Genomic DNA, 17,756 nt, shown 5'->3' with positions numbered 1-17,756 from the left:
GGTATCGGTGCCCCCGACACCAACCTTATTGTAGGGTCAATTTTTCTATGTGACCTCTGAAACCACTATATATTTAAGTCCTCGGTGGCCATCATGAGGATTGGCACATCTATGAAGGACCTGGTCTGGGCAATTTTCATAAAGCAAAGGTGGGTGACAAAGCCGGGTCTCCCTTTCATCAGACATGTATAGCATACTTACACCAGATACATTAAGCCCTCAGTTGATGGATCAGTTGAATAGGCATGTTATTTCCATGGAGCTCCCCTATTCCTTTCATTACTTATTGTATTAATTTCTTGTAGTCATTATAACAAATTAATATAAACCTGATGGCTTAGAAATTTATTCACTCACAGTTCTGGGGTCAGATGTACAAAATCCATATCTCACTAGATGACAATGAAGTTATCAGTAATAGGGCTATTCTCCCTCCAGACACTTTAGGGAAAATCTGTTTCTTGCCTCTTTGGGCTTCTCCTGTCTGCTGACAGTCTTTGGCTGTGGCCACATCACTCCAGTCTATGCCTCTGTCTTCATATCACCTCTGTGAGTGTGCATATGGAGAGGGAGAAGGATTAGAGAAGAGACAAGTTAAAAAAAAAAAAAACTGCAGGGAAAATAACCTTCACTCTTTGATAGTATTGCTCCATATGATAAAGTAAAATTTATATTGCCTCTACTGTAATAACTAATACTTAGTTGACCTTAGAATAATCCTTTATGTTCTTCCCACTTTCCCTCTTTCTATGGAGTTGCACACAGCTCACTTATGAGTAATGATGAGGTTTTCTTTTGTTAATTTCCTTATACACATTATATTGTGAAACCATTTGAAAGATATTTTAAATATTAAATCAGCAGAGGTCTCGCAAAATATAGACATAAAAGATATTCCTTCTAGAAAAATTTGAAACATGTAGGACAGGCTGAATGGTCAAGCTGGTGGACTAGAAAATTAAGAAAATAGATAAAACTATAACAAATATTTAGGATTCCATAAAAGAAAGAAGAGAGTTCAAGTGGTCTGCATTATTTTGGATGAAATGTCAAAATCATTTGCAGAAAAAAAAAGTTACATGTAAGGAGAACAATAGTAGATAAAAATGTTGATTTTTTGATGAAAATAAATCTACTGCATTCCCTGACTAGGACATTTTCACTCGAACCTACTAACTTTTCTTTCCAGATAGTAATCTCCTTTATAAAAAATGGAAAACAATTTGCTGATATTCCAATTCATTAGTTAGATAAATCAATAAGTACATAAAGCCTGAGTAGCTTGTTGGCATAAACTTGCATGACCTTATTTTCATTTAAATGTATCAAGATTTGTTCTGGCATTTAAAAAGAAACACTTTAAAGTTGTAAACCACAAAAAAAAATCTATACAAATATGTGATGAATCAAATTATTCACTTTTTATGTATGTAATGGTAGGTGGAAAGGGGAGGGAAAAAAAGGGAAATAGTATAGTGAGAATTTTCCAGGGAGTTTTTCAAGTTGAAAAGATGGTAATTGAGAAACTCCCACAGCATCATGTAAAAATCTAAACATGTGCCTCATTCTAAATCAGGCTTCTGGCCAATTGTGGGTTTAAGTGCAGGACAGCAGGGTCACTTTTCCTTGAGCTTTCTTGGTGTTCACCCTTTTACTGTCACAGAGTGAAATGGAAAGTGGCCAGCACTTCCCTGCCCAGGCCTCTTAAACAGTATATCTGCCATGGATCATGTTATAGAATGGTAATGTTTATTTTTGATCCTATTCATTTCAACTGACAGGCAGTTATTACAATGAAAAATTAAGCCATTCTGTTGTGGAAGTCTTGCTGGCTCCATCAAATTTATGGAGTTAATACTGCAAAATTATCTTTGATAGCTGATAAAAACTTCTATATGTAGAAAGTTAGCTTGTATATGTAGTTAGTTAGCTTGTTCTCAAGCAGGAAACACAAGATGGTGGCCATTTTGGAATGGCCAGCACCATTATGGAGGCATCAGTGGTGATTGCTGATTTGGCAAAACATGAAGAGATACACCTTAAGTGGTGGTAGGGTATTCTGAGAAAGGGCTCTATTCTTCCTGTAGGAAGGAAAAAAAAAAAAAAAACATACCTTCACATTTTCTAAAAATAAACCTCTGTACTCTTTAAGTAGCATTGTTATTTATAGACCTGCCATTATTTAGTGAATGTTTCAATTAACATTTCCGCTACAAAAATATTCATGTAGCAATTACAACTTTTCAGAATCGAATGAATTGCAAGTATAGCTACTTCCTATTTATAAACCACTCATATCTTTAGGAGCTGCTCATTGCTAGTAAAAGATTTGAATCATAAAAAATGCAAAGCACAATAAGTACTGATGTGGTGATTTTCATTCCAAGAGCTTTATGTGCTAACTTATTCAGGCCACCTCTGTAAAGGTCACATTGATGATGGTACTCACTGGACCAGAACAATATTGCATACCTGGCAAGAGGTGGGAGAAGGGGGGACAGCAAGTCTCTAGGGCACAATTGACTGAACCATCACATTAACACTGGGTATTTTCCAAACCAAATTCTTAAAATTTTTCTTACCACTGGTAATAATATCCCAATGCCAAAAGAGTAATATTTCAATCCTACCCTAAAGGCTTAGGGTGAGTGTGTCATTGATTCTCCTAATCTCTGTCTCTCTTTCTTTCTCTCTCTTATACATGAGTGCCTGTTGATTTGGGGGTAGGAGGTTTTCTTTCTAGGTTCTATGAGAATGATTTTATTGTAACACAATTTGTCTTGGCTGTTATAAACTTGTTTAGCTTTTTGAAAAGAAGATTTATATTCTGGATTTGTTAAGGTGTTGTATATGACTGACTGCCTTTTTTTTTTTTAATCTTACCACTGAAGTTAGAACAAAGACAAATACACTGACACAATTATTAAGACTACGTCTTGATGCAAATCTAACTGGCACACTCCTTTCTTCTTAAAGATGCAGTAGATTTGGCTAAGCAAAAATAATATTTTTGAGGTGCAGAGTCATGGAAAAGAGACAGGGTTTCTGTCTGTTGTTTTTTAATGTGTTTGTTTTTTTGGCTTTTTTTCTTCAAAGATAAACTTACCATAAGAAAAGAAGTAAGGGCCTCCCGGGTAGCGCAGGGGTTGAGCACTGGGCTGAGAAGCTGTCCACAGCCTTTTCAGTGCCAGCTGGATCCCAGGCAGCAGGCAAGGGTCCCACATGGCATGCAGACCTCTCCTGCTGTGCCCGCTGCTACCCTCAGCAGTGTACTTCGTCAGTCTGCCTGTTCTGCTCCCCACTCTGGCTCTGGTGAATTTTCTCACCCTCCCACGCTTCTGACTGTACTCAGTGCTTATAGAAATAAATAAATAAATCTTCATTAAAAAAAAAAAAGAAAAAAGAAAAGAAGTATGTTGGTCTTAGAGACAATAGAACAGCTTTCTAATAACAAGAACCAGTAGGAGTTATGGGATTTTCTATGTGCTGCAATTCATTTTTCATATTCCATATACCTTATTTCACTTCAATACTTCCTGTCAGTTCACAGAGAGTAAACTGAGCCACTTACTAAAATTACATGCAGAGGTCATACAGATGATAAGTGAACAACTGAAATTCAGATCCATGCAGCCTACCTCCAGAGACCATCCCTAACCACTATATGAAGCTCTTCCCCACCACAAGGAGACCTGTTGTTGGAGCCCATCCTTGGGGCAGGACACTGAAAATCCATGGTCTTAGCTAAATCAATGGGCTGGTCTCACATGGGGGGTCTGGCTCCATAGGTCCCACACCTTTGCTCCTCTCTGCCTCTCCACCAGTTCTGACAAGTATGACCTGTAGCACAACAGGAGCTTTTCAGTGAGGGTTCTTATTTCAGTTGGAACACTTTATGCCTTAGACATGTAATGACTTCTCTTCTCTGGGGGTCCTACCTGATTCAACACTTTACTGGATTAATTTTACGACTGCATCATTTCACTTCCTACAGGCTTACAAACCTCACAGTAAATAAAGTGTTAATGTCAAATTAATTTTTATCAGAATTTGTTTTATATTTATTTTATGATTACTCTTCATATTGTAAAGAGGGCTGTGGAAATTACCTTACCGGATGTATACAATCTAAGATTTAAAAGCTGATTAATTTTTTTCTTAGAGTTTTGAATTCTAGCTATGCTGCTTGCTAGATGCATGATTTTGAGCAAACTATTCAATATTTAGATTTTTCTTAGATTCATTTTATCATCTGTGAAAAAGAGATGTTAAGAACTTCATTGAACTGTCATGAAGATGAAACGAGAAAGGTATATACAACTTTCTGAACAACTCCTGATGTCAAAATATTTAAATATTAAATCTAGACTTATATTATCAGTCAGTGACTGTGCATTATTTGTAGATATAGTGTGAACATTGGAATTGCTGACAAAAGAGATGTTTGAAATTTGAGCTAAGTAGTCCGTTAAACAATTGATATTTCTTAGAAGTTAAAAAGGACATTTTTTAGTCTGGGAAGACATAGAATGAGTAGGAATTGGGGAGCCATTTAAATGATTCTCTGGAATTTTATTTAAGCTAGAAAATTCCAAAGTAGCATTTTAGTCTTGGTTTTAAAATTTAGAATTAAAAAATAACAGATATAACATTAACTATAAATAGGTAATTATTTTTATTTCCGAAGAGTCATGGTATGATTAACTTGAATATTTCACAATGAGAATTGATTGGTAGAAATGAAAGTAAAATGGTGCTGTAAATGATAACTGTACGTTTAAAATGAGAATAGAATATTCACACTATGCGTAATGGATAATGGTAACAAACTGTTGTGATCTATTATTTTATCTTTTAATAAAATATAGAAGCAGTTAAAATGAAATGTGGCACTATTATAGTTAACTAACATTCCCTGTGTTCCTAATGATACTTATACTAAAAACTATGAAAATAATATATAATCCAGAAAAGACATGATTTTTATTTTCAAGCAACTAATATATTATATATATATATATATATACACACACACACACATAGACATAGAAACTGCACAACTCCTGAATTGAAAATTAACAGCATAACAGCAAGCCCCATAACAGCAACCACACAAAACAAAAAACTTATGTACATAAAATATAGGTTGAAACAAAATTTAAACACTAATACATTCTACAAAATAGTTCTCTTTTCAAACATAAAATCAACTCACTGAATTCAGTATGACAACCAATTTAATTTTAAGTCAAATTTTGATTATTTACTGCCAAGAGCTATACTATGTATGCTACACTCTGTACTTGTCAGACAAATGTTGCATGTGCTATGTACCTATGTGTATATTCTTAAGTATATACAGTATGTGTATGTACACACATACATATATGTGCGCACATATATAGCTGTTTATACACATACACATATGGGTGTGTATAAAGAGAGCCACTGTTTTGGTCTGTGCATTCATAGCCATCAGGGTAAACAGTAACTGTTGCTAACATCAAGCACCAACAGAAAGTGAATCAAGAAGGGGCTAACATGAGAAAAGTTTGCACTTAAAGTAAAATTTTAACAATGCTGCTCTTTGGTTGCACTGTGGAAACGTGTCTTTGTTTCTGTGCAGCTTGCACTGAGAGACCCCATCTGGTCAGCAACATTCAAGCATAGGCTTTGGAAGTTTTGTTCAAGTTTCATAAATCTTGTCATATATCAGGTTATTCTCAATGTGGCCAAAGCAAATAATCTGCAGCCAGAGGAGTGAAAGCTCATTTGTACATTCACTGCTGAGCAACATTCTCTGAGCCGATGACACAGCCCCCATCCATGAATCAGACCTTTGGTGACTATCATCTACTGGTGTTAGCAGAGGTTTAAGTGAGTCTGGAATGAAGATATTTAATTGTTGGAGTGGCAGTCAAAATAACCCTCATGAAGCTTTTTCTTTTTAATAATTGTAATATTGATAAATGAAAGGGACCCAAGAAAATTCTGAGAGGAATGTCAATCTCAGGAGGTTGAGAATGCTCATAAATCCTCTTACCCCTGTTACCTCTGGCTAAACATGATTTGGCTTCGTGCTCCAGTTTGATGTGCTTCCCCAACTGCCATTTTCAGCTATTAATCTCATTATGCTTCTCTGTCTTGACATTAAACTACTCAAAATTTAACAAAACATTGCCAAAACTCTGGAAACACAGATTCTTTGTGGTTTTGTGTAAAAGCTGCTTTTATCTAGACATTTCCTTTACAAGCATATAAAAGTGAGGTGGAATTATGACCTCCTCTTGAACTGCTTCAGGGTGCTGATATCTTGTGTGACTTGTGCAGGGCCTGCACTCACACACTGGTTTGGCTTTTTAACTGCATCTCTTCCTTATACTGGGGATATAATTAGTGTTACCTACACCCCAAGTAGGGTCCTGTCTTTGCTTCCACAGCAGTTTCTCATTACCCTCATCCAGCACATGTGTCCTCCTTTTGCTATTTCCTGCTTCTAGTATTCCCAAGGAGAAGGGTTTACTTGTTCCACGTGGCCTGCCCTACCTTCTGTAAACAAAATTCACTTAAGTGATGAGATACTGAGAGTAAAGAAAAATAGACCTAAGATTTTATACACATTCACTTCTTCATTCATTCATTTAACCGATATGTACTGGATACCTGCCAGGCAGCAGCTTTGATACACCAATGATTAAGACACAGTCCTTATATGTTAGTACTCACATTCCATTGTGGAATTACAGGTACTAAACATACATCTACACACCCATATAAACACACACACACAGAAACACATATATACACATATAACATAGTTCCTGATATTGGTGAATCCATGAAGAAATTAAAATAGAATGTGGTCATTGAGAGCATGGATTTGAGGAGCAACCATTTAATCTTAGAATGATTGGGGAAAGACTATTCCAAGAACGTAACATTTGAACTGAATGATGAAAAAGAACTAGGTGTATGAAGCTGTGTAGACTTTGCAGCTGGAGAGCACAGCAAATGCAAAGGTGTGTGTAAGGAAATTGTTCGGAGCATTTGAGAAGATGTGTAAATCACTGTGGCTTTTGCACCATGAACATAAACTCTCTGGATAAGTCTCAAAATTTACATTAGTTAAGACCACTGATAGGAAAACTGTGGGTACCAGTATATTTTCAAGGATACCAAAGAGAACTAAAGTCAAAACTGACCTTCTCAGAGATTTATGAGTTAGAAGTAAAGAGCTTGCTTATCTCATATAAAAAATGACTTATAGATGAGTGAGGGATGGAGTACTTTATTGACAGTTTTTCTTCCAGCCTTTCCTTTCCATTTCATCCCATCCCATCTCCCACCTCTCTGCCTTCTAAGGATTGGTCTTTTTTCATAATTTGATGTCTCCTCCCCCATTCAATGCTGTTCTTCGTGCTTATTTTAAATAGAATTTACTTATATAAAATGACAGGATTAATACAATTGGAGAGTTATTTTCTGTTTGGGTTTCCTACACTGCTATTTTGGTCTGTAATTTGGGAAAACATGTACTACTCCCGATGACCCAATATTTCACTACAGTTGACAAAGAATTGTAATTTTTTTTAATTAGCATTGCTTTATTTATTCATTCATTGGAAACACCAGAATTTCCACCCCTTAGGCTGCATGGAGAGGGATGAACATATTGTGGTCTGGCCATCATGGCTCCCACAGTGCATAGGAGACAGACATGCAGCAAGTGATTCCACAGTAGCATGAAAAGGCATGTATGATGTGTTAGTGTTGCCAACGTCAAGGTATTAACCCTGGAAAGATGGCAAGACTAGTTAAAGAGCAGAAGGCAGAGATTTGCTAAAGGAGGTGTCTAGACTCCAGCCCCTCAAACATTTCCAGTTCTGGCTCACTTCCAGAAGCATAATTATCATATCCAAGCCAACCTTACAAGCTCCTCTGAAAACACTGCATTCTTAGGTGTTTGCCATAAATTCCTAATCAGTAGCTTAATTGCTGCCGCAGCTTTCTTAAACAAACTGTGGCTGAAGTTATTTAATTTTATTTTCAACATAAGTGATAACCATACTTATTCCATTGACCTTCAACATGAAGCCTGGCTACGAATTATGACGCAAATCGATGGTGCAAGTTTTATCTTTGCTTTCTGACTAAACATTCAAGGACAAGTGAGGAAAGAGTCCATAAGATTCAGTTAATGTTTATGATGGGAAACTGAAACATGGATGCTGGAAAATTAAAAGGCAATTATAGACAAGGTTTCTACAGGCCCAATGTGGAAAAGAAGCCAAGTATTTAAATACTTCTCACTCAATACTTATTCTCACCTGAGGGGTTTACTTGAAAAATGAGCGAAGATTTCAACTGGTGCAAACATTGTTCATAGTCTCTAAATATCTCCAAATAGCACAGTGTTAATAATTTTGAAACAAGAGAATAAAAAGATAATTATCTATCTATCTATCTGTCTATCTATCTATCTATCTATCTATCTAAAACATCTATAACTTCATTAGCCCACAAAAGAAAGCAGATGGGGGGAAAAGTCCTTCGTAACCTTTTCCCTGAAAACACTGCATGACATTTAGCATGCTATTAGCTAGTGTAAGTAGTGAATAACAAAACCGATTCACGTATGTAGATGCCCAGAAAGTAAATATTACTGAACATTTGTAAAAAAAATAGCAGGCTAAAAACCATATCTGGATTTCTTTTCATCCAAGAATTCTATTTAATTGAGAATGTATCCTTCTGCAGGGGCCATGGAAGTAGGTGGCATAGATAGAATGTTTATGAAAACAGTATTAGAAATAGGAAAATAGGGGCCTCCCTGGTGGCGCAGGGGGTTGAGACGCAACCTATGAGGCTGTCCATGGCCACTGCAGCACAAATTTAAACCCTGGCCAGGGAGATACCCACATGGTACAGCATTTCTCTCCTGACTCGCTCGCTGCTCCCCTCAGCAGTGTATTCGGTTGATCTGCATGTTCTGTTCCCCACTCTGTCTCTGGTGAATCCTCTCACCCCCCATCTCTGGCTGGCACCCCAGATCTTGTATGCATGATCTCCCCCTTCAGGTTTTGTTACTATACTACACATACCCCCAATCGGCCATTACACTGCACTAACACCCTAGACCACCGCCATAGTTCTTTGTGCTCCCTCCTCACATTGTTCATGCCCCTGCTCCTACTTTGTGGTAGACTCATAGCTATAGTCAGATTTCTAATGTTTGTTGTTAGTCTGACAATTTGTTTGGTTTCTCTATATTTGACTTATAATCACACCATTTGATATTCCCCTCCAACTCCATCCCCTGCAAATAGCAAGAATTTTTATTTTTGATAGTTGAGTAGTATTCCACTGTGTGTATATAGCATATCTTCCTGATCTACTCATTTGCATTTGAGTACTTTGGGTATTTCCATGGCTTGGCTATTATAAATAGTGTTGCAACGAAAATAGGAATCATGTTCCCTTTTCAATTAGTTTTTTGTATTCTATGGAAATTATTGCCGAGATGTATGGGAGATATATGTTTAGTCTTTTGAGAAAACTCCATACTCTCCATAGGGGCTAGAACACTGTACATTCTCCCCAACACTGTAACAGGGTTCCTCTTTCTCCACAGCCTCAGTAGCATTTATTATTATTATTATTATTATTTAATTTTATATATTTCTATATCATTTTTCATTTTTGCACAATGTATGCATTTTCATCTTGGTTATAGTCCCAATACAATTCCTACCTTCCCTCCTCCTTGCCCCTGCAGTGTGTCTCTGGTTTTTAGTTGCTAGTTGACTTTGATTTTTACTTTATTATAGTCTTTTTTCTGGTCCCCCAAAATAGATGATTGGATCAAGAAGATTTAGTACATATACACAATGGAATATTACTCAGCAATCAAAAAAGATAAACTCATGCAATTTGCAGCAACATGGATGGAGCTAGAAGGGATCAAGTTCAATGAAATAAGTCAGAAAGAAAAAGAAAAATACCAGATGGTCTCACTCATAGCAGGGATTTAGAAAACCCAAATAAGCAACATTTATTTTTCTAGTCTTTCTGATGTGGATCATTCTCACAGGTGTGAGACAGTATCTCATTTTGGTTTTTATTTGCATTTTCCTGACAATAAGTGATAATGTATATATTTTCATGTGCCTGTTGGCCCATTTGTATGTCTTTTTTGGAAAGTGCCTATTTAGCTATCGTATATTTCTTGGTTCTCTTTTTCTATTCAATTGGTCTGTATGTCTGTTTTTGTTCCAGTATCACACTATTTTGATTATTACAGCTTTGTAGTGTAGCTTGAAACCTGAAAATGTGATACCACTATTTTTCCTCCCCTTTTTTGGGTCAGGATTGCTCAGTCTATTTTTTTTTTTTTTTTTTGGTGGTTCCACATGAATTTCAGTAATGTTTGTTCTGGTTTTTTTTGAAGAATAGCATTGGATCTTTGTTAGGGATTGCACTGAATGTGTATACTGCTTTGAGTAGGATGGCCATTTTACTAATGATATTTCTTCCAATTCACGAGCATGGGATATCTTTCCATATATTTGTGTTATCTATTTCTTTTAAGAATGTTTTAGAGTTTTGTTTGTATAGGTCCTTCACCTTCCAATGATAACTTTCCTCCTAGGTATTTAAATTTTTTCCGGTGTGATTGTAAATGGAATTATTTTCTTGATTTATTTCTCCCTAGCCATTTTTGTATAGAGGTAAAAAAAAAAAACTAGTTTTTGTATATTGATTTATTGATTTTCAAGGATGCTATTTTGATGAAATGATTCATTGCTTCAGTTTTTCAGTAGTGCCTTTAGGATTCTCTATGCATATTATCATGTCATCTTTAAATAATGATAGCTTTATTTCTTTTCTAATTTGGATTCATTTTATATCCTCATCTTACCTAATTGCTCTATCTAAAAATTTCAATACTAGTTTGAATAGCAATTGTGAAAGTGGACATTCTTGTCTTGTGCCAGATCTTAGTAGAAAAGCTTGCAGTTTTTCACCATGGAGAATAATTCTAACTGTGGGTTTGTTATATATGACCTTCATTAGGTGACATATGTTCTATTTACCCTAGTTTTTTTGAGAGTTTTCTTCAGGCATACATTTTGAATCTTATCAAACACTTTCTTAGCATTTATTAATATAATCATATGGTTTTTATCTTTCCTATTATCATTTATTCATTTTATTTCCTTTTATGTATTTATAAGCATATAATATATTGATTGATTTTTGGATGTTGATCTATCATTGTATTCTTGATATAAATCCACTTGGTCATGGTGTATAATCCTTTTTTATACATTGTTGGGCTTGGTTTGCTAAGATTTTGTTAAGAATTTTTGTATCTATGTTTATTATGAAATTGGTCTGTATTTTTCTTTTCTGTGTTGTATTTTTCTGGTGAGCAATAATGACCTCATAAAATGTGTTTAAGGCCTTCCTGGTGGGACACAGGGTTAAACCGCAACCTATGAAGCTATCTGCATCCACTGCACCACGAGTTCTATCCCCGGCTAGCCAGGAAGCTACCCACATCGCACAGCAGACCTCTCCTGACTCTCTTGCTGCTCCCCTCAGCAGTGTATTTCAGTCAATCTGCTGTTCTGTTGCCCACTCTGTCTCTGGTGAATCCTCTCACCACACCTCTGCACTTCTGGCCTGTACCCCAATTCTTATATGCATAAATAAATCTTCTTTAAAAATGTGTTTGGAAGCATTTCCTCTTCCTCAAGTTTTTTATAAAGAGTTTGAGTGGGATAGGCATTAGCTCACCTTATAAAGTTTGGTAGAACTCACTTGTGAAGCTGTGTATACTGGTATTTTTGGGGAGAGTTTAGATTACTTTTCTTTTTCTATTTTGCTCTAATACTCTTTTATTATTATTTATTTATTTATTTTTAATATATTTTCCACATCATTGTTTATTTTTAAACAATGTTTGCTTTCCCCTCCCCCCTCGGGTATATTCCCCATAGAATTTCCCTCACCAGTGCACCCGTGCACCATCACCACAGTCCCCTGTTCTTCTCCCTACTTCTCTCCAGTCCCTCTCCCTCTTCCTCCCCTGCAGGATGTCTCTGGTTTATAATTGTCTGTTTGTTTTTGGTTTGTTGTGTTTTTTATTATTATTTTCTCCCCTGATCCCTTATTTGGTTCCCCTATATTTTCCTGTAAGTGAAACCATCTGATATTTCTTTTTCCTTCTGGCTGATTTCACTGAGCATAATTCCTTCTACCTCCTTCCATGTTGCTGCAAATGGCATTAGTTTAACTTTTTTGACTGCTGAATAGTATTCCATTGTGTATATATACCACATCTTTTTGATCCAATCATCTATTTCTGGGCATTTGGGTTGTTTCTAGGTTTTACTTATTATAAATAGTGCTGCAATAAACATAGGGGTATGATTATTTTCAATTTCCTTGCTTGTTATTGAACTATTCAGGTTTTACTTTTTCTTCCCTATTCAGTATCAGATGGATGTTTAATTCTAAGAATCTGTTCATCTCTTCTAGGTTATTGAACTTACTAGCATACACATGTTCACAGTAATACCTTATTATCCTCTGAATTCTGTGATGTTGTAAATTTTCCTCTTTCATGTCTGATCCTATTTATTTGAGTTTTCTCCATTCTTTTCTTTGTGAGGCTACCTTGAGGTTTATTTGCTTATTTTTTCAAAGAACTTGCTTTTGGTTTCATTGATCTTTTGGAGTATCTTTTGGATTTCTATTTCTTTTAATTCTACTATAATTTTTATTTTTCCTTTCTTCTATTGGCTTTTGGTTTTGTTTGTTCATTTTCTAATTCCTAAAGGTGAAGGATTTAAAAGTTATTCATTTAAATACTTGTTTCTTGATTTTGACCTGCATTGCTATATTCTTTACTTTTATTACTTTGCTGTGTCCCATAATTTCAAGAAGATTGTGCCATCATTGTCATTTGTCTCAAGGCACATTTTTATTTCTTCTTTGATTTCCTCATTAACACAATAGTAATTCAACAGTTCTGTCTCCACATATTAGAAGTATTTTATGCTTTTTTTGTGGTTGGTTTCTAGTTTTATACCTTATTGTCAGAGAAGATGCTCAGTGAGATTGCAATATTTTTTTATTGCCTCTCATGTTATCTTTATTTTTTATCAATTAATTCATATATATATTAATTACATCATTGTTCATTTTTGTACAATGTCTGCTTTCTCCTCTAAGGTGTAGTTCCCATAAAATTCCCTTCACCAATTCACCTGTCAACCATCACCAGAGTCCCTTGTGCTCTTCTCTCCCCTGTATTGTTCACTATCCTACCCCTTCCCTGCAGAATGTCTCTGATTTATAGTTGCTTATTAATTTGCTTTTTATTTGTTATTGTTATTATTATTGTATTTTTCTGATCCCTTATTTGATCCCACTATATTTTTCCAATAAGTAAAACCATTCAATTTTTTTCCTCTTTCCTTCTGACTTATTTTATGGACATAATCCCTCCAACTCCATCCATGTTGCTGCAAATGGCATTAGTTTATCTTTTCTGATTGCTGAATAAAATATTTTATTGTGTAGCTATAGACTGTATCTTTTTGATACAGTCATCTATTTTTGGGCATTTGAGTTGTTTCCATATCTTATTTATTGTAACTAGTGCTCCAATAAACATAGGGGTGCAGATATGAAAAAATGTTCAACACCACTCATAATCAGGGAAATGCAACTTAAAACCACAATGAGATACCACCTTACACCAGTGAAAATGGCACATATTAAAAAAAAAAAACTGGCAACAACAAATTTTGGTGAAGATGTAGAGAAAAAAGAACACTCCTACACTGCTGGTGGGAATGCAAAATGGTCCAACCACATGCAAAGCTGTGTGGAGGTTTCTCAAACTACTAAAAATGGAGTTACTATATGACCCAGCAATTCCACTCCTAGGAATCTACCCAAAGAACACAAAAACATTGATTTCAATCTTGATGAATTTTTCGACTTGTCTTGTGACCCAATATTAAGCCTATGTGGTCTTAACTATTATTTAAGGATATTGTGTCCTTAATATTTTCTATCTAGTTGATCTGTCCATTGGTGAATGCTGGGTATTGAAGTTCCCTTTCATGAATTTTTTTTTCCAATGTGTGTTTTTCAGAGTTGACAGTTTTTGCCTTATATTTTTTCATGTTTCTTCATTTGGTAAACATACATTGATAAGTTTTATGTCATCCTGAAACATTTTTCCCTTAGTCATTATATAGTGCCCATTGCTATTTCATGTTATCATTTTTAGCTGGAAATCTATTTTACCTGATGTAAATATTATGGTCCTGGTCCCTGCCTTCCCTTTGGTCCCATTCACTTGTAGATTTTCTTTTCCAATCCTTTATTCTGAATCTATCTTTATCTGTGATGCTCAGATGCATTTCCTGGAGACAGCGGATATTTGGGTTCTGTTCCCTAATCCAGTCAGACACTCTGTACCTTTTAATTCATGAGTTTTGTCTGTTTACATTTAGAGTAATTTTGATATACAAAAATTTGTTGCTGCCATTTTGTCCTTAATTTAATGGTTCCATTTCATTATTCAGTTCCTTTGGATGTTCCTCTCATTGATTTAGTTATGAGAGCTTTTTCCAATATTTCGTAGAAAGGGTTGGGGTCTTGTGCTTGCAGACTCATCAACTTCTGTTTGTCTGAGAAGATCTTTATTTCTCCCTCATATCTGAAGGAGAGTCTTGCATGATAGAATATTTTTGGCTGGCAGTTTTTAATTTCTATGTATTTTGATCACTTCATTCTATTCTTACCTTGTCCCACAGCATTTCTTCAGAGAAATCTATTGGGTTTCCTTTACAGGTTCTCTGTTTCTTCCCCATAGTCAGCTTCAATATTCTTAATTTATCTTGAAATCTTGGAAGTTTCACTACTATGTGTCTTGGTGTAGGTCTCATTCTGTTTAGGTATCTTGGTGTTCCTTTAGCTTCATACACTTGTATGTGTGTGTGTATATATATATATATATATATATATATATATATATTTTTCCTTCTCTAGGTTTGGGAAGTTTTTTGCTTGTATTTCTTTAAATAAGCTCTCTGTTCCCTCCTCTCTCTCATCCCCCTCTGGGATACTTATTATCTCATCTTGCTTTTCCTTATGGAGAAGGATAATTCTCAAAGTATTTCTTCCTCTTTTTCTTTGAATTTCTCTTCTTTACCTAGATTTTTGGTATATCACATCTTCTATTTGGTCTATTTTACTTCCATAGCTTTCTCCAAAATTATCTCCTCTATCAATCTTTTTACACCATGAATCTGTTATTTTCTTATTTTAAGCCTCAATTGTGATCTTCTCGGTGTTAATATTATTTCTCAGCATATCCATTTGTTTTCCTGAGTATTCTTGTATATCTCTGATCAACATTTCTGTGTTCCTCTGTTTTCTCTCATTTCTTTGAATTTCTATATCATGGAAGTTTTGAAATCTGTATCTGATAGGAAGAACAGAACTTTCATGTCTTTGTGATTAAGTTCTGGAGATTTGTTCTCTCTTTGTGGTGTAGCATTTCCCTGAGGAATCAGGTTGTCATTTGTTGTATTTTCATTTCCCCATTATTTGCTCTCTAATCATCAAGAGTAAAGGGTTTCTACTTTTCTAGTAGAGTCTGCTATATGTCAGGGAGTATAATTTGTAAATTGGTCTTCAATGAGTGGGAGGGAGTCTTGCCTGTGGGGTTTCTGCTATTGTGGTTTGTCCTCAGGACCTTTCCCAGATTTCACTGAAGCCACACTAATGTCTGTGGAGTATCTGTTTGGGTACATCTGCCCTCATGCCTCTTTAGGGAGCTTGCTGAAGCCATGCTGATATTGGCAGGGTGTCTGCTTAGGGTGGGTCTGCCCTTGCATTCCTTTAGGGAGCTTTCTGGGGTCATGATGATGTTTGTATTGGCAGGGTATCTGCTGAAGTCACTCCATGGGCCTTTTAATATACTCATATTTGTTTTCTTATATGTTGAAATATTTGGGAAATTATAGTTTAATTAGCTATGTGTCACTGTTTTGCCTTTCTTCCTCAATATTCAAATATATATATTTTTTCCTTTTATGTCTTCTATTTCAAACACCATTCTGTGATCTTTTTTTTTACCTTTTCAAATTCCATTCTTATTTTATTCATATTTTTAATACTACTTTAGAATGTCCCTTTTGAAAATTTTTGTTTAGACCTGTTCTTATTGGCTCATCTTGCCATTTGCTCTTCATTTTAGAAATCTGGAGATAATTTTTTCTTTAATTTCTTTGTTGATTTCAGACTATAACTGTGATTTACATATTTTACAGCAAGATGTGTAAGTATTCACATTTCATGTTTGAGAATATCTGATTATGACTGGAGTATTATATTACAGAAAGTCTCTTCTGTTTTCTGCTTCATGATTTTAGAAGGTGAAATTTTCATAGTCTGAAATAGTCCAACTATTATTTTCTGTTTTTCTTCTTAAAGTACTTTTGTATAGGTAATTGGACAGGGGCCCTCATTCAAAAGCTCCCTTTTCTGTTAGTATATTAAAATACATTTTTTAAAATGAATGCTTTATTGGATCAGAAAAAGATGTCATATCTTTTAAGGTTCTCTGGCTTTTCATCAATGTTCATTTTTCTCATACCTCATTCCCTTTTATGCCACATTGTAAGGGGCACACCCTTTCTCTGTAAGATTGTCTGCCAAACACCCTATGCCTTGGAGGGTATCACCTCTATTACTGATCAATTTCAACCCCTTCTTTATACATAATGCAGTGAACACAGGAGATCTGAGCATTATATTACTTAGTTTTGATCTTTCTCTTTCTGAAGGTAATTTTGTCTGTTCTTCACCTAAACATTGGCTCATATCTACTTTTTTTTTCAATGAAGTCCCTACTCCTTCTACACACAGACTTGAAAGACAGAGGAAGCTCAATTAAAATTTGGTCTACCTTTCTTCAATTATAGGCAATGCAAAATTCATAATATTTTCAATTTCCTAGTAATAACTTTGGTTGCATGGGCCCTTTGTAGTTTTATTTGCTCTCCTGTTGATCCTATATGGTGTTTTTTTGAAAGGAGAGTAAAAAAGTACAAATACAGGCACCACCAATTTTTATAATTTTTTGACTTGCATAACATCCTTTCATAGAATATGCCTTGAATGTGTGGTTTGATGTAAAAAAGTAAGTTCTCTTTACTCTCCTTTATTCGATTGGTCCTTCTACCATTGTTTTTTTCTGGCACATATAATCAAATGATTTGAAAGAAACTTCATGTTAATTTTTGCATAATTATTTTTTGCTCCAAATTTAAGTGTTTCTGACCTTAAATGTCCACACATCTCCTAGTTTAATTAGCAAAGGAGATTATACATTGGCTTATGTAATATTTATTTTTTTCAAGAAAAATGTTTTAAGAGGAATCATATTCTCTATTATTAAAAAATTGGTTCTTTCATCCCCTTCCCCCAAATAAAATTAAATCAATATTAGAAAAACAGGAAATTTTAAAATTTTGGGTTAATCTATATTAACAAGAATACAATGTTTTGTTCCTCTATTTCAAATGATTATTTGCTGGTAAATACAACCTTTGATCATTGTTTACACTGCCAAAAATCTAAGCATCATTCTATGCTATTTAATAGGAATAATTAGCAACCATATGAATAGCAAAATCTAATGAGTGAGACATATCCAAAAATGACAT

This window comes from Talpa europaea, assembly GCF_964194135.1.
Source record: "Talpa europaea genome assembly, chromosome: 6".
Classification (NCBI taxonomy): Eukaryota; Metazoa; Chordata; class Mammalia; order Eulipotyphla; family Talpidae; genus Talpa; species Talpa europaea.
The sequence above is the reverse complement of the archived record's forward strand: the minus strand, read 5'-3'. Positions refer to the sequence as shown.